Genomic DNA, 22,971 nt, shown 5'->3' on the forward strand with positions numbered 1-22,971 from the left:
GGACCAGGAAGGAGGAGATGGCGCTGAGGGCCATGTGGAGGTTAAACCCCATGTGGCTGTGCCATGACATTGGCAGAAAACCTTCTGCACACTAAACCCCACCCAGACTGCAGCCCCCTTGTGTGTTCACTTACGGCTCTACGCCCTACCCCACCCAAGTGACTGCTACCCGTGGGAACAGCTCGCCCTGGTTTTGCTTTATGGCTTCTGGACTTTGCTCCTGGGTCCTTCTCTGGCCTCTTCCCCCGCCTCTCTGGAACTTTTTGCCTTATTTCTGTCCTGAGCAACACATCCGTGCACCAGGGGAAGCAGGCCTGCCCTCCCACCCGCAACCAGGATAAGACCGCCTCAAGGACATTTCCTCTGCTCACAAATTTTCATGGACAATGAAGGGTCCTCTTCTCTAACAGCAGCTTCCTGGGGCTGGTCTCCATACTAACAGCTCACTGTAGTGCTTTGTTGACCTAGGGTACAGTAACTTGGCAATTGCAAATTTGTTGCTTTTGCAATGGTCCACATTTACATAGGCGCAACCTTTGCTTTCTGATTGGTTGGTACTGTTTCGTTCCATCCAATCTGACTCCCTCTCTGGAGCCCTCATTTGAATAGTGAGTCTATAAATAGGCTACTTAGCGTTGCAACCGCCGTTTGACTTCAGGCGACGGTTCGGGTGCTGTTTTCAGTTACAGCCCGAGGGCCGTCGGAGCCCCAGCCCCGACCCCGGACAGGGCGGCGAGCGAGGGGCAGCGGCGGACGCGGGCGGGAAGGGCGGGCCCGCAGCGCAGCCGTGAGCCAGGTGAGGGCGCGGGTTCGGCCGGGCCGAGAGCTTTCCCGCATCTGCGCGGCGCCGGCTCCTCAGGCCTGGCGAGTCCCGGTGTCCTCGGCCGGAGCGGCGCCGTTGGCCCTGACCCGTCCCGGAGCGGGAGCCGGGAAGGGAGAGCGAGGACCCGGCGTCCGCGTGGCTCCTCTCGGTCAGCCCCGGCCGGGCAGGGCTGCTGCGGAGACGCCGCCCGGTGGCCTCGGCCTCTGAGGAGGGAGCGGCGCGGCCCCTGGTGGCCGGGGTCCCGGCGGTGCCCGCGGGGCACGGACGCTGAGGGCGCCTGGTGTGGTCAGGCGGATCCCGGAGGAAGCACCTTCGTGGCGGTGGGGGGTCCCACAAGTTGGTCTCCTCCTCCTGTTGGTGGGTGGGAACAAGGTGCCCTGCCATTGTACTACGGGTCCTACCACATGCCAGTGTTCTTATTTTGGTGTGTCCGTGGTATTCCGGCGGGTTACGGTTGTACTTAGTGGACAAGAGTTGTGAAAATGGTTCTAGTCACTTGCTCAGCCAGGACGTTCCTGCTCGCGGCCGTTGCTTGGTCTCCGGGTTCTTCCGGCATCTGCAGCTAATTAAGCTTTCCCTGAAGGTCATCCTACTCAGTACATTTTACTGGGACCCCCAAATGGATGGTTGGGTGCCAGTCACCCATGGACCTCGGATTCTGTCTCAGATCTGCATCATTCCCCTAACTGCATGAGTCAGTTCCGAATTCACTCTCATTGTGAGTGTGGCTTTATAAAAGAGAACAGTCATCTAAAAATCTTTAGACCTTTCATTCAAGTTTCTATGCTGTCATTTCATTCATGTTTCCAGGGTTGTCAGGATTCTATTGATAGAATAAGCAACCTGATTTTTTTAAGGAAGTTCCAAAATTTTAAGAATTAATCAAATTACATAGTATCTTTTTACAGACAGTTGCAACATTGTAAAGACTTTGCCTGACTCCATAAGCCTGATTTTTTTCCTTTAAAATATGTTTTGAAATCTTGAAATAGTTTTAGTCGTGGTACTTTTTGGGCCAAGAAAATATGACAGAGGACAGGTGTGGGGAGCAACTCGGACTTGACTGTTACTGGAATTAAGACTTATTCTATACATCTGCTCTCCCACAATATGGCGCTGGGAGAGGAGTAAACTTCTACACAGCTGCCTCTCACCAACTTGACAAGCTGTAGGACCTGCTCCTGATTGGAGGAGAGCAGCGTACTCGGCGTGTGGGTAGCAGAGTTGGGATTGGTGGAAGAGGACTATAAAGGAGGAGAGAGACAACATGCACCAGGAACATCTAAGGGGAACATCTATCTGAAGGAACACCTGTGCAGCCCCCGAGAGAGCCAGCCGGCGCCGGCGGTGTGCCACTCCCCCGTGGAAGTGGGGAAAGTGGCAGGGGGAACCGCCCTTCCACGGAGGTGGAAGGGTCGGTAGCCAACCCGGGAAGAACCAGCAGCAAACCCGGGGAGGGCCGAGCAGACAAAAGAACAGCACAGGGTCCTGTGTCGTTCCTCCGCGAAGAGGGGGAGCGACAGACAGGGACCATTGTTCTTCCCCAGTCTTGTTCACAGTGGTTTTCACATAATGGTTACTAAAATGTTGGTGGAAAAAAAAATCTCCGTTTGTGATTTTTGGTTTTAAAAGTCAAACAACAGATCTCTGTCCAGAGTCGTCGTCGTCACAGTCCTCTCATAGACACGTGATAAACTGCACCTTAGCTCCGTCAGTCAGCTGACTTCCTGGCTGCAGCTCGGGGAGTTCCTTGGTCTTCGTCTCCCTGCCTCTCAGTAGCAGCTCAGAAGGAACTCCCTGCTACTCCCGATGTTCATGATTCGGCTTCATCCCGTCTTGCTCTTCTTTTTAGTCCCTTTTGTTTGTTCAAGCCCAGAAGTTGACATGACCCCATGGTAGGATTTGAAATTTATTCACCCTGGTATTCTTTTCCTAGACAACCTTACCCCTGTGTAGTTTCAGGTCGGTCCTGGTTTCCTCCCGTCTTTAGCTAGAGGAATTACATAATGGCTTCTGTTTGTCTGAAAAGAAGGGTCCTCTGATTCACTTGGGTGTGAAGAGCTTTGCTAGTATAATTTAGAATAAGCCTTGGCTTAGAGGGAAGGATATTGTGCTTCATTGTTTTGATAGTTGAAGATACAAATAATGGGTAGAAATAGGACTGAGGCTACTAGGGTTAGGGCACTGCCTAGTTTATTTGGGATTGATCATAGGATTGCATAGGTGGATCGACTATTCTGGTTTAGTATGGGGAAGGGTATACGGGGGTTTGCTGGGGTATTATTGTCAGGGTCTCCCAGCAGGTCAAGGGAAAATAAGACTAGGGTGAGGAAAAAAAAAACAATAAGAGGAGCTAGGATATATTACATTCTACTGTAAGGGTGACATGCAATTTTATATGAATTGGAAGCGATTGCTGATGGATTATTAGATCCTGTTTCATGTAGGGATAGGAAGTGAATAATTCGTAGGGCTGAAGTGATAAGTGGTATAATGAAGTGGAAAGGAAAGAATTGTATAAGACTGCTTTTGTCAACTGAAAACCTTCCTCAGATTATTCTACTAGACTTGTGCCAGTGTGTGGAAAAGCTAGTGGAGGTTTGTAATTATTGTTGTACCTCACTATGATTTTTTTTCCTCACGGTAGTAGACAATGTATAAATGCTTAGCTATAAATAAAGATAAATAAAGTAGCCCCAGTATTCCAGTATTCTAGTCCCGGTCGGGGCGCCAGATTCTGTCCCAGTTGCCCCTCTTCCAGGCCAGCTCTCTGATGTGGCCCAGGAGTGCAGTGGAGGATGGCTCAGGTTCTTGTGCCCTGCACCCGCATGGGAGACCAGGAGAAGCACCTGGCTCCTGGCTTTGGATCAGCACAGTGCGCCGCCCGCGGCGGCCATTGGAGGGTGAACCAACGGTAAAGGAAGACCTTTCTCTCTCACTGTCCACTCTGCCTGTCAAAAAAAAAAAGAAAGAAAGAAAAAAGAAAATAATTAAGTAAAAGTTAAAAAAAAAAAGATGGCCAAGTGTGACTTGGGAGCTTTGACTTTCAAATTTACATTTAAACAGCCATATGTGGCTATTGGCTGCTGTAATGGATCCTAAAGTTCTATACAGATAATGCAGAGCACACAGTAGTTGCTGTTGGACTGTGTCCTCACAAAGTTCACATATTAGAAACTGAATTCCAGGGCAGGCACCATGGCTCACTTGGTTAATCCTCCACCTGCAGCACTGGCATCCCATATGGGCACTGGGTTCTAGTCCCAGTTGCTCCTCTTCCAGTCCAGCTCTCTGCTGTGGCCCGAGAGGGCAGTGGAGGATGGCCCAGGTGCTTAGGCCCTGCAACCACATGGGAGACCAGGAGGAAGCACCTGGCTCCTAGCTTTGGATCAACGTGGCCCCGGCCATGGTGGCCATTTGGGGAGAACCAGTGGAAGGAGCACCTTTCTCTCTCTCTCTCTCTCTCTCTCTCTCTCACTCTCACTCTCTCTCTCTCTCTCTCTCTCTCTCACTCTACCTGTCAAATAAGAAAAAAAAAAACCTGAATTCCAAATCTCCTGTGTTGATGGTGTCTGGAGGTAGAGGCTGCGGGAGGTACTTAGGATTGGATGAGGTCAGGACAGAGGGAGCCCCATTGGCATTAGCAGCATTTTAGAAAGAGCGACCTGAGCCAGCATATGTGCTGTGTCCCAGCATGTGATGCTCTGTGTCGTGTTCTAATGCAGTAAGAGGGGCCCCAGCAGATGCTGAGCAGAAGTCTGCATCATGGTCTTGGACTAACCAGGTCCAGAACCATGAGCCAAACGAGCTTCTTTATAAATCACCCAGTCTTAGGTATTTTGTTGTAGCAACAGAAAACTAAGATAGTAGCATGCTTTACCCACACACTACCATAGGGCTTTGTTCACTTAACACACCTATATATCTAGGAGACAGACTGTCACAGTCTATTAATTTTTTATAACTGCTGCATCCTCTTATTATTCACAAAGGCAATCCTTTCTCAGTCTGGAGAGCCATAGGCCATCACTTTTATAATAAGCCCTAAGAGTCCACATGTATCATAACCAAGTACCTCCCAACAACTGAAATTCCCCACACTTCATAGTTATCAGCCTGGGCCCGAGAGAGCTTGACACTAACCAGTACCTTTGAGGAACTTGGGAAACAATTTATCATGAGCCACTGCCCTAAAATACATTCAGTGTACGTGGCCTGTGCCCTGAATTCAGCAGTAGTTGGTCTTTTTTAATGGTTCTCCTTTAAAGAGCAAGGTCTTCCGAGAAAGATGGCAGTTAAGGTGGAGCACCTGTGGCTGAGTGGCCAAGGGGCATTGTGCAGCAGTGGGGTGACTGCTCGCTGGTGGTGACTCTCACTGCCTCTCAGTTGTCCTGAAGCCTTGTGGATCTCTGGCTAATTTTGGGCCTTGAGATAGCCTGCCTCTTAGGATATTTCTGCTTGTGAGAAACTTTAAAATTTCCCAGGTCCCAGGGGCCAGCGCTGTGCTGCAGTAGGTTAATCCTCTGTGGCACTGGCATCCCATATGGATGCCAGTTCGAATCCCGGCTGCTCCTCTTCCAATCTGGCTCTCTGCTGTGGCCTGGGAAAGCAATAGAAGATGGCCCACGTCCTTGGGTCCCTGCACCCATGCAGGAGACCTGGAAGAAGCTCCTGGCTCCTGGCTTTGCATTGGCACAGCTCTGGCCTTTGTGTCCATTTGGGACTGAGCCAGCGGAAGAAAGACCTTTCTTTCTGTCTCCTCTCCCTCTCACTGTCTGTAACTCTACCTCTCAAATAAGTAAATAAAAAGCTTTTAAAAAAAATTTCCCAGGTCCAAATGGCCTCTAGAGAAAGAAATTTCACTAACCTGTTCCGATCTCCAGCTGTTGCTGCTGCCGCCGCTGCTTCTTCCTCTTCCTGATTTAATGTATTTATTTGAAAGGCAGAGAGAGAGAGAGAGAGAGAGAGAGTGAGCGAGAGTGAGAGAGATTTTCTATCTGCTAGTTCACTCCCCAAATGGCTGCAACAACAGCTGGGGTTGGACCAGGCTGGAGCTAGGAGCCAGGAGCTCCTCCGGGTCTCCCACTTGGGTGCAGAGGCACAAGGACTTGGGTCATTCTTCTACTGCCTTCCCAGGTACATTAGGAGGGAATGGGATCAGAAGTGGAGCAGCTGGGGCTTGAACCTGTGTCCACATGGGATGCTGGCACTGCAGGTGTCTTAGCCTGCTACACCACAGCGCTGGCCCTAGCTCCTTCTTCTTGAGGTCCCCACGAGGCAGTAGATGCACTATTTGGTGTCAGTTCTGGCTACAGACTCAGCTTCAATGGAACAATCTCTTAAGAGCATTTTGGGTGGATACCTAGTGCACTGGCTGCTGGGCTTTAGGATGTTAGACTATATTTCCTAATGATTCATATAGTGGTGCAGTGGGGGGGGAATAAAGGGACCATCTAAAACGCACTCAGCAATCTTGCTGCGTCATCCGTGGGGGCAGACTGGATGTTAGGCATTGAGGGAAGGGCACAGGGGCTTTGTGGAGAAGGAAGGCTGCCTTTTCAGGATTCCTGACCTAACAGAAAACTGGGGGTGAGGGATGGACAGTGCCTTTTACTACACTCATTTCCAGGCAACCCCTAGAAGAGTGGGCCCAGGTCGTGTAACCTTCAAACCAGGGTTCATCACAGTGGAGTAGACGCACTTATTGGCCCCAATTCCTCACCCCTCCCTGATCCGCACACTTGCCGTAGTCTCATTGTGGGAAGACTGTGGCTTGCTGTGGCCCATGTGATGAAGAAGCAATGAAGACATAGTGGTTCTGAGCCTAGGCTGGAGGGGCCGCGTGAGTTTCTGTGGCCCTCGTGTGCTTCTGCCTTCACTGTGAGAAGAGCTGCTCTCGGGGAGCAGCTGCCTCGGCCAGCCTGGGCCCCAGAGTGAATACCTGTGACCAGAGCCGCCATGGCGGATCGGCAGACCCGTGTGAGAAGCAGAGCCAGCCCTGCCAGCACAGCACTCGAGCAAAACTGTGGAGATGATCAGGCACACATGTCCTAGGTGTCCTCAGTCACCCAGGTTGACTGTCTCGTGCAGCTGAAGTATGAAAACACGGGGACAGGGTGAATAAAGAAACTGTTGAATGGTCATTTTGCTGTGATCCCATCTTGCTTAGTTCACTCTGCCCATTTGGCTAGAATCTGCCCAGGTGTCCTCCCTCCCCAAAATTCCTTTGGGTCAGCACTTTATGAGTTTTGGGCCCATCTTGAACACTGTCCCTGTTATTGTAGCCCTGGACTTGTTAGGTCGCAGTCCCTGGCTTCACCACTTAGCTCTGCTCATTTACAATCCCAGGTGTCTGTGTTTTGTGCATTTAGAGTCTCAAAACTCTTCTCTCCTAACATTTTTTAGGTTCCAGGCTTTTTTTTGATTCTCAATTGCATGTCTGTTAAATGCAACCCTTCGCTTGTATAAGGCCTGCTCTCTGCACTTATTTCAGTTGGCCTTTATGCAAAGTCTGCTTTAACAGCATGCAGGCTCAATGTTCATTAGAAACCCTTCTCCCCATCTTGTAGCCACCTGCCTTCACTTTCCATCCAAGTTCAACCTAACCCAGCTGGCTTTTTCCTACCTGTATCACCACGACCTACAGAGCTGAAAGAATGGTGATTGTAACCCACTCTGTGTTTTGGGATGGTGTATGACATAGCGTTACTGTGACCAGAGCTAACACTGATGAGGTTGTAGGTTCAGGTGCTACAACAGAGACCCACACAACAGTAGGTTAAAATAAAAAATCAGTTTATTGGGCTCTTGAGTAACGACGTGGTGAGGATGTCCGGGGCTAGTGTTTTGGCTCATGTGTCAGGGACCCAGGTGCCTTTTATTGCTCTGCCTTCCTTGGGGTGTGGCTCTCATCCACATGGAGATTTCATACCCTTCATTTCCTTCCACCCTGCAAGCCCACACAGCTACAGCGTGGTGCAAAACCCTCTTTCCAGCAGTACCCACCAACACTTAAAGCTTCAGCTTGAAGCCCTGTTTCCGCTTCTGTTCCATCCTCGGCGTCTTCCTCTTCTTGAATGGGGGTGCTGCTCCCTACTGCGTTCTCCAAGACTCTGCAGCTTCCCAATCCCACCAGGATGTCAGGAGCCAGAGCCAGTGGAGCCTGTTGCCCTGGACGTGGGAGGCCCTGGCTTCCAGGATGGGAAGCTGCAAAGCAATGTTAACATTGTGCCTTCCAGACTTTGCCAGACACCAGTCCTCCTCGCCCTGCTCTGTCTTCCCCACCCTCATCTCCCTGCTGACCTCTAGCCTTGAAGTAGCCAGAGGGCCTCTGCTTTCTCCTGGCCTTCCCTATAACACCTCAGGAGTGTAGAGAGCACACGGAGCCTTGTTAAAGTAGGTGCCTGTGTCTTGGAGATTGACTCAGGACAGCTGGCATAGGGGAGCCCCCAGGTGGAGGCATACGTCCCTGTGTTGGCAGGGTGGAACACCCTGACTCCATGGGAGCCTTCCAGACCCACGCGGATGTGTGTCTTCATCTGGTTGCTTATTTGCATCCTTACATCATCCTTTCTGATCAGTTGGCAAGACTAAGTAACTATTTTTCTGGATTCTAGCAAGTGATTGTGCCCAAAGAGGGATGTCACAGGAATCCGGATTTACAGCTACCCAGTCAGAAGCACAGGTGGCAAACTGGATTTTTGATTGGCACCTGAAGTAAGGTCAGCTTGTGGGACTAAGCCCTTAGCTTGTGCGACCTGACACTAACTGTGTCATAATTGAATTGAATTATAGAATGCCCACTTGGCATTCACAGAGAATTGCAGAATTGCTTAGTGTGGGAACTGCCCCCCCCAGCAGGGGTCAGAAGTGAAGTACTGAAAGAGTGAGAGTAATAGTGGGGAAATTTTTTTTTAACCTGTGTGCAAGAGGTTTCACTATATATTTATAAATTCTTTAACCCTTCTCTCTTCAAGAGATTGAATCCTTGACTTCTCGACCATACTATTGGCAGGGATAATGCCCTGTACTTCTGAGGCTAGTTCATAAAAAGTATCATCCGTCTCTTTGTCCTCAGACCACTCCCTCCAAAGGGAGCCAGCCATTATGGTGTGAGGACACGCCACCAAATAGCATGTGAACAGGCCCCCTAATGGGAGACACTGAGGCATCCCTCCAACAGCCAGCACCAACTTCCCCTGAAGATGAGTGGGTGAGCCACTTGGGAGGTAGATCTACCAGCCTCAGTTAAGCTCTCTGATGCCTGCAGCTCTGGCTAATAGCTTGAGAACCTTTTGAGTGACCCAGAGCCAGAGCTGCCGGAGCTACCCCTGAATTCTTGACTTGGAGAAAATCTGGTAAATTTATATTGTTCTTACAGAGCATCAGATAAACCATAACTGTCTGACACAGGGTTAAAGCAGACAGACTTGAGACAATCCTCTGAGATGGCGTATTAACTCATGATGCCTAGATCATGGTTAGAGACTTTGGCCCTAGTCTCTAAGTCTCTCACTACCACAATACTTGCCGTGCCTAAAAACTCATAGCTTTTCCTAGGTATAAAATTCCTTGGCTCCCTGTCCCATAAAGAGGATGCTAGCATCACATTGTGCAGGGAGGAGTTAGAGTTTTGGGGGAAGATGTACAACCAGAGTGATACAAGAGCAGACTTAGTCTCACAGGTTTTCAGACAAAGGTGCGTTAGGCTGGACTTAGCTTGCCTGTGCCTACCATGGATAGAGTTCTATAGAGGACACCTGCCCTGGAATGTGCTACATGTTTAAAGGCATGGCGAGGCAGAGGGCACATAGGCCACCATCAGTGGAAACAGTCTGATGGTAGAAACTGTCTCACTAGAAAGGGGGAGCCTGTTTTCCCATTGTGCTCATGTGTCTTGAGCTATTTCTCTGCCTACAAGCTGAAAGGGGGAATCTAAGCCCCGCTGCATTGCCCCACCTGTTAGATACCCAATCCCCCAGGTTGCTGCTGAGTCTGGACCTCCCAGTTGATCTCTTGCTCTCTCCATTTCTAGGCTATCAGCACTCTTGTAAGACTGAAGCTTGGTCACGTCTTCTCTCTGCTTAAACTGTCAGTAGTTCATCTTGTTTGGCCAAGTTCATGACCAGGCTTTTCCAGGTAAGGTTCTCCATCACATGTACAGCTTCATTAGCTGTCTTCTACTCCTTGCACTCCACGTTCTAGAAGACTCACACAGTTTGATGCTTCTCTGCCCATGTGCCGTCCTCTGTTTAGAGTGCCTTTGCTTCCTCCTGGCAGCTAAAACAACGTCTTTCTTTCCCAGCTACTTTAATCCTTCCACACCTGCATCTCTTTCCACTCAGCCAAGAGCCTGACCACATGTTGGTGCTGAGCTACTGTCGTGTCCAACACAACATGGACTCAGAGGGTTGTCTTTCTTCTCAGTGCAGGAGCCCCATGAGTAAAGGGACTCTGCCCCAGTCAGCTCCCTCCCCAGCAGAGGTTCCTCTTTCTCACACTGCCCTGGCCACCTATCTCCTCCTCTGAATCACTGCATTTCTTTTCTGTATCCCTTTTTCCCTAGTCATCTGCTGCCTCTTTTCACCATCTTTTTCAAAGTGCTTCATTTCTCTCTGGCAGGTTTCATAGGAATCCGTGAGAATTTCATTCATGTAGTGGCATTAGTCTTCTGAGCTGAAGTTTGCCTGTCAGTAAGGTGGAGGTAGAGGCAGGTTTTGTGCCACCTGGTCACGGGTTCCCATTTTCCATTCCAGGTTACAGCCAGAGGTGTGCACCTGACCCCAGGGGAGACAGGTCATCAACAGGCTGGCCAGGCTCTAGGGTAGGATACAAACTCTGAGCAATCCAGGACAAGCTGGGCAAAGCAGACTCTCACTCTTGGGAGTTTTTGTTTAGAAATACGATAGTCAGGGGGTGGAGCCAAGATGGTGGAATAGTGAGGGTGCACACCGATAGTCTGGGAAAATTTAGTTTAATAAAAGTGGAGTTATGGTAGCCTCAGCAAAAGGATCAGGAAAAAATTGCAGAGGAAACTCTTCTGGATCTAGTGGCTGTGACTCGGAGGACCTACTGGGAGAACAAGGTTGCCCACCGCACGGAAGCCGAGCCGCGGGAGCTGCAGGGTCTGCGCACCAGTGTAGGAAGGGGAGTGGATGTGACACAGACACCAGCGGGGAGAGTTGGGACACCCAGGGCTCCAAGTCCACACATCGGCGCTGGAAGGGGAGGTGAGCTCAGTAACCCGAGATATTGGCGGGGAAACGGCAGTCAGAATCTAGAGGGGAGCGGGAAAGTTCACCAGACTGACTACAGGAGAGAAGGAAAAAAGGTGGGGGGTTTCTCTCTGCACCAGCCTTGCAAAGGTTGCAAGGTTGCAAGGTTTGCAAGTTTGCAAGAGTTTGCAAGAGTTTGCAAGGTTTGCAAGAGACAAAGAGCAGGCCCCCACTCTGGATTTACATAACAAAAGGGGAGAGCTAAGGAACTGAGGCACTACAATTCAGTAGCCTAGGCAACCCAGTGGGAGTCCAGAGGAGAAACAGAGCCTGCACAGACTCTTTGGGTAGAAGCCAGAGATCGGAAGCTAAATACCATCAATTCTGCACAGCCGTGCCCATGCGGTGCGGTATTACGTACCTCCTGAATTAAATAAATAAATAAATAAATAGAGATTTACCATCCATAACCTGAGGGTGTCACCTTTGCACACCCATAACCCGGAAGAACCAAGCAGAGCTCTCAGGCCACACCCATCTCAAGCCTCCAAGTCTCCTCCAACAGCAGGCAGTCCACTTAACACAGACATAGTATAAAATAAAAAAAAAAGCACAGTGACAACAGAAGAATTAACTATACCAAGCAACAAACACAGAAATCAAGGGAACAAGATCAACGATGACACTATGATGCCTCCAAATAAACAAAACACCCCAAGCCAAGATTATGAAGATGATGAGATAGAAGAAATGCAAGAACCGGATCTCAAAAAAATTATGATAAGAACATTTAGAAGTTTTCAAAAGCAAATCCTTGAACTACAGAAATCCTTATTGGACAGGATTGAAAATCTCTCTCGTGAAAATGAAATTTTAAGGAAGAATCAAAATGAAACGCAGAAACTAGTAACACAGGAAAGTGTGATAGTGAAGAGGAATCAAAATGAAATGAAGAGCTCAATAGATCAAATGACAAACACATTAGAAAGCCTTAAAAACAGAATGGGTGAAGCAGAAGAGAGAATATCGGACTTAGAAGACAGAGCACAGGAAAACATACAGTCAAACCAAAGAAGAGGAAATTAGAAATCTAAAAAATATTGTTGGGAATCTACAGGATACTATTAAAAAAACCAACATTCGAGTTCTAGGAGTTCCTGAAGGCATGGAGAGAGAGAAAGGATTAGAAGGCCTTTTTAGTGAGATACTAGCAGAGAACTTTCCAGGTTTGGAGAAGGACAGAGACATCCTAGTACAGGAAGCTCATAGAACCCCCAATAAACATGACCAAAAGAGATCCTCACCACGACACGTGGTAATTAAACTTACCCCAGTGAAACATAAAGAAAAGATCCTAAAATGTGCAAGAGAGAAACGTCAGATTACTCTCAGAGGATCTCCAATTAGACTCTCAGCAGACTTCTCATCAGAAACACTACAGGCTAGGAGGGAATGGTGAGACATAGCACAGGTGCTAAGAGAGAAAAATTGCCAGCCCAGAATATTATATCCTGCCAAGCTCTCATTTGTGAATGAAGGTGAAATAAAGACCTTTCATAGCAAACAGAAATTGAAAGACTTTGCCGCCACTCATCCGACCCTGCAAAAGATACTTAAAGATGTGCTACACTCAGAAACACAGAAACACGGCCATCAATATGAAAGAAGGTAAAGGAAGAAAACCTACCAGTAAAAGAGCATGGGAAGCTCAATGCATATACTAGAAAATATCTCTGGGAAAATGGCAGGGCAAAGTCACTACGTATCAATAGTCACATTAAACATTAATGGTCTTAATTCTTCAGTTAAAAGACACCGATTGGCTGATTGGCTCAAAGAACACAACCCAACTATTTGTTGCCTACAAGAAACACATCTCTCTGACAAAGATGCATGCAGACTGAAAGTGAAAGGTTGGAAAAAGATATTCCATGCCAACAGAAACCAAAAAAGCAGGTGTAGCCATATTAATATCAGACAAAATAAACTTTAATACAAAAACTGTTAAGAGAGACAAAGAGGGACACTATATAATGATTAAAGGTTCAATTCAACAGGAAGATGTAACTATTATAAATGTATATGTACCTAATTACAGGGCACCGGTCTATTTAAAAGATATGTTAAGGGACTTAAAGGGAGATTTAGATTCCAATACAATAGTACTGGGGGACTTCAATACTCCACTCTCAGAAATAGACAGATCATCTGGACAGAAGATCAACAAGGAAACAGCAGATTTATTCGACACTATTGCCTAAATGGATCTAACAGATATCTACAGAACTTTCAATCCTACATCTAAAGACTTCACATTCTTCTCAGCAGTGCATGGAACCTTCTCTAGGATTGATCACCTACTAGGCCATAAAGCAAGTCTCAGCAAATTTAAAAGAATTAGAATCATACCATGCAGCTTCTCAGACCACAGCGGAATGAAGCTGGAAATTAGCAACTCCGGAAACCCTAGAAAGTATGCAAACAAATGGAGACTGAACAACATGCTCCTGAATGAACACTGGGTCATTCAAGAAATCAAAAGAGAAATCAGAAACTTTCTGGAAGTAAATGAGGATAACAACACAACATATTAAAACTTATGGGATACAGCAAAAGCAGTACTGAGAGGCAAGTTTATAGCAATAGGTGCCTATATCAAGAAATTGGAAAGGCATCAAATAAATGAGCTTTCAGCGCATCTCAGGGACCTAGAAAAACTGCAGCAAACCAAACCCAAATCTAGTAGGAGAAGAGAAATAATTAAAATCAGAGAAGAAATTAACAGGATTGAATCCAAAAAAACACTACAAAAAAATCAGCCAAGCGAGAAGCTGGTTTTTTGAAAAAATAAACAAAATTGACACCCCATTGGCCCAACTAACTAAAAAAAGAAGAGAAAAGACCCAAATCAATAAAATCAGAGATGAAACAGGAACCATAACAACAGACACCACAGAAATAAAAAGAATCATCAGAATTTACTACAAGGACTGTATGCCAGCAAACAGGAAAATCTATCAGAAATGGATATTCCTGGACACATGCAATCTACCAAAATTGAACCATGAAGACATAGAAAACCTAAATAGACCCATAACTGAAACAGAAATTGAAACAGTAATAAAGGTCCTCCCAACAAAGAAAAGCCCAGGACCAGATGGATTCACTGCTGAATTCTACCAGACATTTAAAGAACTAATCCCATTTCTTCTCAAACTATTCAGAACAATCGAAAAAGAGGGAATCCTCCCAAATTCTTTCTATGAAGCCAGCATCACCTTAATCCCTAAGCCAGAGAAAGATGCAGCACTGAAAGAAAATTATAGACCAATATCCCTGATGAACATAGACGCAAAAATCCTCAAAAAAATTCTTGCCAATAGAATACAACAACACATCAGGAAAATCATCCACCCAGACCAAGTGGGATTTATCCCTGGTATGCAGGGATGCTTCAACATTCGCAAATCAATCAACATGATACACCACATTAACAGACTGCAGAAGAAAAACCATATGATTATCTCAATAGATGCAGAGAAAGCATTCGATAAAATTCAACACCCTTTCATGATGAAAACTCTAAGCAAATTGGGTATAGAAGGAACATTCCTCAATATAATCAAAGCAATTTATGAAAAACCCATGGCCAGCATCCTATTGAATGGGGAAAAGTTGGAAGCATTTCCACTGAGATCTGGCACCAGGCAGGGATGCCCACTCTCACCACTGCTATTTAACATAGTTCTGGAAATTTTAGCCAGAGCTTCAGACAAGAAAAAGAAATCAAAGGAATACAAATTGAGAAGGAAGAAGTCAAACTATCCCTCTTTGCAGACGATATGATTCTTTACTTAGAGGATCCAAAGAACTCTACTAAGAGACTATTGGAACTCATAGAGGAGTTTGGCAAAGTGGCAGGATATAAAATCAATGCACAAAAATCAACAGCCTTTGTATACACAAGCAATGCCACGGCTGAGAAAGAACTGCTAAGATCAATCCCATTCACAATAGCTACAAAAACAATCAAATACCTTGGAATAAACTTAACCAAGGATGTTAAAGATCTCTACGATGAGAATTACAAAATCTTAAAGAAAGAAACAGAAGAGGATACCAAAAAATGGAAAAATCTTCCATGCTCATGGATTGGAAGAATCAACATCATCAAAATGTCCATTCTCCCAAAAGCAATTTATAGATTCAATGCAATTCCAATCAGGATACCAAAGACATTCTTCTCAGATCTAGAAAAAAATGATGCTGAAATTCATATGGAGGCAAAAGAGACCTTGAATAGCTAAAGCAATCTTGTACAACAAAAGCAAAGCCGGAGGCATCACAACACCATATTTCAGGACATACTACAGGGCAGTTGTAATCAAAACAGCATGGTACTGTGTTGCTCCCCCTCTTCACAGAGGAACGACACTAGACACTGCGTTGTTCTTTTGTCTGCTCGGCCCTTCCTGGGTTTGCTGCTGGTTCTTCCCAGGTTGGCTACCGTCCTTCCACCTCCGTGGAAGGGCGGTTCCCCCTGCCACTTTCCCCACTTCCATGGGGGAGCGGCACACCGCCGGCCGGCTCTCTCGGGGGCTGCTCAGATGTAATTCGGATGTTCCCCTTAGATGTTCCTCGTGCATGTTGTCTCTCTCCTCCTTTATAGTCCTCTTCCACCAATCCCAACTCTGCTACCCACACGCCGAGTACGCTGCTCTCCTCCAATCAGGAGCAAGATCAGCTGCTGCAGGTTACTGGTCGAAATGGAGGAGCTGTGTAAAAGCTGTTTGCTCCTCTCCCAGCGCCATATTGTGGGAGAGCAGATGCATAGAATAAGTCTTAATTCCAGTAACTTAGTCTAGTCCAAGTTGTTCCCCACAGTACCGGTACAGAAACAGATGGATAGACCAATGGAATAGAATTGAAACACCAGAAAGCAATCCAAACATCTACAGCCAACTTATATTTGATCAAGGATCTAAAACCAATCCCTGGAGCAAGGACAGTCTATCAATAAATGGCGCTGGGAAAACTGGATTTCCACGTGCAGAAGCATGAAGCAAGACCCCTACCTTACACCTTACACAAAAATCCACTCAACATGGATTAAAGACCTAAATCTGCGACCTGACACCATCAAGTTATTAGAGAACATTGGAGAAACCCTTCAATATATTGGCACAGGCAAAGAGTTTCTGGAAAAGACCCGGGAGGCACAGGCAGTCAAAGCCAAAATCAACTATTGGGATTGCATCAAATTGAGAAGTTTCTGTACTGCAAAAGAAACAGGAGAGTGAAGAGACAACCGACAGAATGGGAAAAATATTTGCAAACTATGCAACAGATAAAGGGTTAATAACCAGAATCTACAAAGAGATCAAGAAACTCCACAAAAGCAAAACAAACAACCTACCTAAGAGATGGGCCAAGGACCTCAATAGGTATCTTTCAAAAGAGGAAATCCAAATGGCGAACAGGCACATGAAAAAATGTTCAAGGTCACTAGCAATCAGGGAAATGCAAATCAAAACCACAATGAGGTTTCACCTCACCCCGGTTAGAATGGCTCACATACAGAAATCTACCAACAACAGATGCTGGCAAGGATGTGGGGAAAAAGGGACACTAACCCACTGTTGGTGGGAATGCAAACTGGTCAAGCCACTATGGAAGTCCGTCTGGAGATTCCTCAGAAACCTGAATATAACCCTACCGTTCGACCCAGCCATCCCACTCCTTGGAATTTACCCAAAGGAATTTAAGTTGGCAAACAAAAAAGCGGTCTGCACCCTAATGTTTATTGCAGCACAATTCACAATAGCCAAGACCTGGAACCAACCTAAATGCCCATCAATGGTAGACTGGATAAAGAAATTATGGGATATGTACTCTTTAGAATACTATACCGCAGTAAGAAACAACAAAATCCAGTCATCTGCAACAAAATGGAGGAATCTGGAACACATCATGCTGAGTGAAATAAGCCAGTCCCAAAGGGACAAATACCATACGTTCTCCCTGATCGGTGACAACTGACTGAACACCAAAAAGGAAACCTGTTGAAGTGAAATGGACACTATGAGAAATGGTGACTTGATCAGCATAGCCCTGACTGTTAATGAACAACTTAATACATTATCCCTCTTAGTAGTTTTTTTGTCTGTTCTACTTAATATGACTGGTTTAATTCTGTAATTAATACACAGTTATTCTTAAGTGTTGAAATTTAACTGAAATGTGATCCCTGTTAAACATAAGAGTGGGAATAAGAGAGGGAAGAGATGTACAATTTGGGACATGCTCAGGCTGACTTGCCCCAAATGGTAGAGTTAGAAACATACCAGGGGACTCCAATTCAATCCCATCAAGGTGGCATGTACCAATGCCATCTCACTAGTCCAGGTGATCAATTTCAGTTCACAATTGATCATAATGAAAGGACTAAGAGTCAAAGGAAGAAATAAACAAGTCTAGTGCCTGCTAATACTAACCGATAGAATAAATAAAGGGGAGAGTGATCCAACATGGGAAAGAGATACACAGCAGACTCATAGAATGGCAGATGTCCTAAACAACACTCTGGTCTCAGAATCAGCCCTAAAGGCATTCGGATCTGGCTGAAAAGCCCATGAGAGTATTTCAGGCATGGAAAGCCAAGACACTCTGGCAAAAAACAAAACAAAACAAAACAAAACAAAACAAAAAAAACCCTAAATGAAAGATCTCTGTGAGTGAGATCCCAGTGGAAAGAACAGGTCTTCAAAGAAGGAGGTACCTTTCTCTGAAGGGAGGAGAGAACCTCCACTTTGACTATGACCTTGTCTAAGCAAGATAGGAGTCGGAGAACTCAAAAGGCTTCCATAGCCTTGGAAACTCATGACTGGTGCATAGGGAGATTACTGATGCCATAAACAGGAGTGTCAATTTGTAAAGTCAACAACAGGAGTCACTGTGCACTTACTCCTCATGTAGGATCTCTGTCCTTAATGTGCTCTACATTGAGATTTAATGCTATAACGAGTACTCAAACAGTATATTTCACTTTGTGTTTCTATGGGGGTGCAAACTGTTGAAATCTTTACTTAATGTATACTAAACTGATCTTCTGTAAAAAAAGAAGAAATTATCAATTCCCAACTTGACTCTCACTGGGATTAAACATGACAATAGGTCTGATCTGATTTCATCATCATTTAAAAAATCATCTATTATTTTTCACTTTATGTTTCTGTGTGGGAGCAAACTGCTGAAATCCTTACTTAATGTATACTAAGCTGATCTTCTGTATATTAAGATATTCGAAAATGAATCTTGATGTGAATGGAAGGGGAGAGGGAGTGGGAAAGGGGAGGGTTGCGCGTGGGAGGGACTTTTTGGGGGGGAAGCCATTGTAATCCATAAGCTGTACTTTGGAAATTTATATTCATTAAATAAAAGTTAAAAAAAAAAGAAATATGATAGCCAAATTGCGGAGAGAGTGCTTAGAAGAAACCAAAGGCTACCAGCATCTTGATCTCAGACTTCTGGCCTCGAGATCTGTGAGAAAAGCAGTGTCTATGCTTTACGTTACTTTATTATAGGAACTTTAGCAAAAATAATACAGGGAGTATACCCTCATATGTGTTCTTCCAATTATCTTCAAATGTGTTCTTCAGATTATCAAGTGATATGTAAATGCAAAGTAATGTTGATGACATTGAAAAAACTGTTATATTAAAATATGGTGGGCTTCATGAGAATATTTTAGGCATGGAAAGCCAAGACACTCTGGAAAAAAAAAGAAGACCTAAATGAAAGATCCCAGTGGAAAGAATGGGGCCATCAAAGAAGGAGGTACCTTTCTCTGAAGGGAGGAATGAACTTCCAGTTTGACTATGACCCTGTCGGAATAAGATCGAAGTCGGCGAACTCAAAAGGCTTCCATAGACTCGGCAACTCATGACTAGAGCCTAGGGAGATTACTGATGCCATAAACAAGAATGTCAAATGGTTAAGTCTTTACTTAATATATACTAAATTGATCTTCTGTATATAAAGATAATTGAAAATGAATCTTGATGTGAATGGAATGTTAGAGGGAGCGGGAGATGGGAGGGGTGTGAGTGGGAGGGAAATTATGGTGGGGAAAGCCATTGTAATCCATAAACTGTACTTTGGAAACTTATATTTACTAAATAAAAGTTAAAAAATATGATGGGCTTATTTTTATTATTGAGACTAATAAGAATTATTTAATTTGAGACTGTATTACGTAAAAACATTATCTAAGCCTCACATTGTGTACCATGTTGTAAATACTGTAAGTAAGCCAACATAGAAACCTGCAGCTGTCTGGAATCCTCATCCAGTCTCCGGGAAGCCCAGCAAGTACAAAAGTCTCTATTTGTGATTTCTCCCTGTTTATATCCAACATTCACATTCAAATCAACATCCCCCTCCCCCAGTTATAAAATGTGACCAGCATGGGGGTAGTTTCTGTGACCCTACTGCCTAGTACTGTGCCGGTGCTCAGCTGGTGCTCAGTGAACAGTAGCAGCCACCGCCTTTTCCCATCAGTGTGATCATCACTGCTGTCACCACTTTGGTGGCTCTTCTTTTTTTTTTTTTTAAAGATTATTTATTTGACAAAGTCACAGACAGAGCGAGGGAAAGAAAGAGAGCTCTTCCATCCTCTGGCTCACTCCCCAAATGGCTGTAAAGGCTGGAGCTGGGCCAGTCCAAAGCCAGGAGTGAGCAGTCAGGAGCTTTTTCTGGGTCTCTCACATGGGTGCACAGGCCCAGGCACTTGGACCATCTTCTACTGCTTTCTCAGGCCATAGCAGAGAGCTGGATTGGAAGAGGGGCAGCCGGGACTAGAACCTGCACCCATATGGGATGCCAGCACCGCAGGTGGAGGCTTAGCCTACTATGCCACAGCACCGGCCCGGTTGTTCTTTTTCTCTATCCCTGTGCCCTACAGCAGGTCCCAGAGGCTTTGGAATCTAACAGCCCTGGGTTAAAATCCTAACTCTTCTCCTGGCTTCAGACTGGCACAGCTCCAGGCATTGAGGCCAATTGGGGAGTGATGGGAAGACCCTCTCCCTCTCCCCCTCCCCCTCCCCCTCCCCCTCTCCCTCTCCCTCTCCCTCCCTCTGCTCTTTCTGTGTAACTGTGACTTTCAAATAAACAAATCTTTAAAAAAATCCTAACACTTTTGGATGTGTGACTTTGGGCAGGTCACCTCCATGCCTTGAGCCGTGTTTCTTTATCTGTCAAATAATAATAAAGGCATTTGCTCCCATGGATTGCTGGGATATGTGATACAAGAATGTAAAATGCCAGACATAGAGCCTGGCACAAATTAGGAAAATCCCGAATGGCAGTGGCTGCTGCCACTGCCCATTGGTTTTGGTTTTAAAAAGATTTGTTTATTTACTTTAAAGGAGAGTTACAGAGAGAGAGAGAGAGAGAGAGAGAGAGAGAGAGAGAGAGGTTTTCCATTCGCTGGTTCACTTCCCAGTTGGCTGCAATGGCCGGAGCTGAGCCAATCCAAAGCCAGGAGCCAGAAGCTTCCCCTGGGTCCCCCACATGGGAGCAGGGGCCCAAGGACTTGGGCCATCTTCTACTGCTTTCCCAGGCCATAGCAGAGAGCTGGATCAGAAGTGGAGCAGCTGGGACTTGAACCAGCTCCCATATGGGAGGCCGGCACTGCAGGTGCCAGCTTGACCCACTACGCCACAACGCTGGCCTCTGCGCATTGTTATTAGTACCATTTCATCTTATATTTTAGACTCAGGAATACTGGTAGCTTGCTGAAGTGCTTCTCACTCCCAGTGACAAACTTTGGACAGTGACTTGGGAGGTATTATGATCCAAATATTCTGACCACCCCAAGGCCCTCCGAGACCGACCAGAGGAAGCGGGTCCTCTGTGAGCTGGAGGTCTAATCCCCCTCTGTTGATTGGTTCTCAGTGATCCAGGGGAAAGAAAGCACCAGAACACCCGGTATTTGATTTAAAAGTCTACGCCTTGGGGATGTGTTTTCGGGTTCTTGGAGACTGACTTAATGGAAGAAGAGAGGTGAGAGTTCTTGCTGGTGCTGTGCCCCTGGGGAGGGCTTGACTCCCTCGGAGGCTTCTAGAAGCAGTCCTGCTTTTCTTGCCTGTGGCCCCTGTTACTGCATACAATAAATATTTGACAACATTTTAATTTCTCGCCACCTGGCTAGAATTGCTTATGAATATCACACCCATGAATGTAAGCAATTAAGTATTTTATAAGCACTGCTGAGATGCAATATCAGAAAACAGGACTTGCAGGTGACAGAGGCGGGACGGTCACTCCGTGTTTTCCTCGGGGGCTTCGCTCTCTTCACCTTCTGCCGAGGACTCTGGAGGGGGCGTTTTCTCGGCGGGGGCCTCACTGAGCTCCCTGTGGGAAGAGAGCAGAGCAAGGCTTCCACTCCTGCCACCCTCCCCACCTCCTGCTTGTGTTTCCATAGCTGCTTTAGTCCCCTATAAATTGAATCCTATGAAGCAATACCCGAGTCCAATAGCAACGTTACCCAGCTCAAAGATTTTTCTCACTGCAGGGTGTCTGTCACTGATGGAAGATTGAGTAGTGAAACCAGTTTAAAGGACAAAACCAGCGTGGAAATACAAGGTACCCTTTTTGAATATGATTAAAACAGAAAAAGAGTGCATTGTTTCAGCAACTGCTTGTGTCTACAGAGCGTGTGGGTATTGATTTGCAATAGAAATTGTAGCACACAGCCCAAGCTCACTATGACCAAGGGAGAAGTCCCTGGCTGGGGAGGAACCATCCTCTCTGTGATACTCACTGGCAGTGTGACTATGGGACCAGTATTGTCCCTTTCTCCTTGTATCCTTATCATAACAGGGAGAGACAAACGGTCTGAGAAGGTGTGAATAAAAGGCATAGGCAGCAGGGGTCTGGAAACCAGTAAGTTTTCCAGCCACCTCATACGTTTTACTCTCCAGCAGCCTTGAGGGCGACTGTCCCCCTTCCCCCAGTGTCATGTGTCTTTCCATAGCCCTTCTCCGAGCCTCTGGAAAGGCCTCTGAACTGGCCAGATGCCACCAGCAGCAGGAACAGCACAAACAAAGCCCCTCCCTAGCTGCTGTGTCTCGGAAGGACCACTGACAGCACATGTGTCCGTGCTGGTGCCGTCTCCCCAGCCATGGCTGGGGACCAGATTTGCTGGAATCAGGCAAAACACTCAGATGGATAGTCTTCTGCCTCTGGCAATGTCCTCATTCTAAAATGAGCAGGTTTAAATAGATGAGTTCTCAGTACTCCTCTACTTCTAAAATTCTAATGTAACAATTGTCAGACTGATACTTACGTTGAAGATTTTTCTATGTCTTCTCTTCCTCTTCCTCTTCCTCTATGAGAGTAAATCTGTTTTGTAAGGAAAAGCAGTCATTATTCACCATAATGATTCTATCTCCAAATCGTTTACCTTCCCTTTCTTTCTCTAAAAGCCTTGCCTGCCCAATAAGATAGCTTTTTTGAGGACAGGAATTCTGTCTTGTTAATAGTTCTCACTCTTCCACAGTCCTTGGTCTTGAATGCCTCTGGGACTTAATACATTCTATTGACAGCCAGTCATCAGTGAGTCCTCTTAAAAGTGGAATGGGAGTGCAGCGTCATGCATTTAATCTATACTAATTTGGGAACATGGAAGTTGTAGTCCTTAAACAAAATTTTAAAAATCTGGAAGAAAAAAAAGTGGAGTAGTAGGAAACACCCTTAACCTGCTGAAAGTATGGACCAGAAACCTAAACAATGGTGTTTTAAAGGCAAGAACAGGAGTAGGATACTTATTAGACTGCTACTAGTCATCATTGTTGAAAAGGCTGAAATTAGTGCAATAAGAAAAATAAATGGGGTATAATTACTGCAAAGGAAGAGACAAAACTGTCATCATTT

At 45.9% G+C, this 22,971-nt stretch overlaps 1 long non-coding RNA gene across 1 annotated transcript in view; it reads left to right on the forward strand.

Annotated features, from left to right (window-relative positions):
- Nucleotides 1–637: 637 nt before the first annotated feature.
- Nucleotides 638–22,971, forward strand: part of LOC149121300 (uncharacterized) — a 47,237-nt gene continuing 24,903 nt past the window's right edge. The window contains exons 1-2 of the long non-coding RNA XR_016223729.1: nt 638–796; nt 21,611–21,681. This is a non-coding gene — a long non-coding RNA (uncharacterized LOC149121300). The remainder of the gene's footprint in view (nt 797–21,610; nt 21,682–22,971) is intronic.

The sequence above is a fragment of the Oryctolagus cuniculus genome, chromosome 17, assembly GCF_051225735.1.
Source record: "Oryctolagus cuniculus isolate XC-2025 breed Fujian yellow rabbit chromosome 17, ASM5122573v1, whole genome shotgun sequence".
Classification (NCBI taxonomy): domain Eukaryota; kingdom Metazoa; phylum Chordata; class Mammalia; order Lagomorpha; family Leporidae; genus Oryctolagus; species Oryctolagus cuniculus.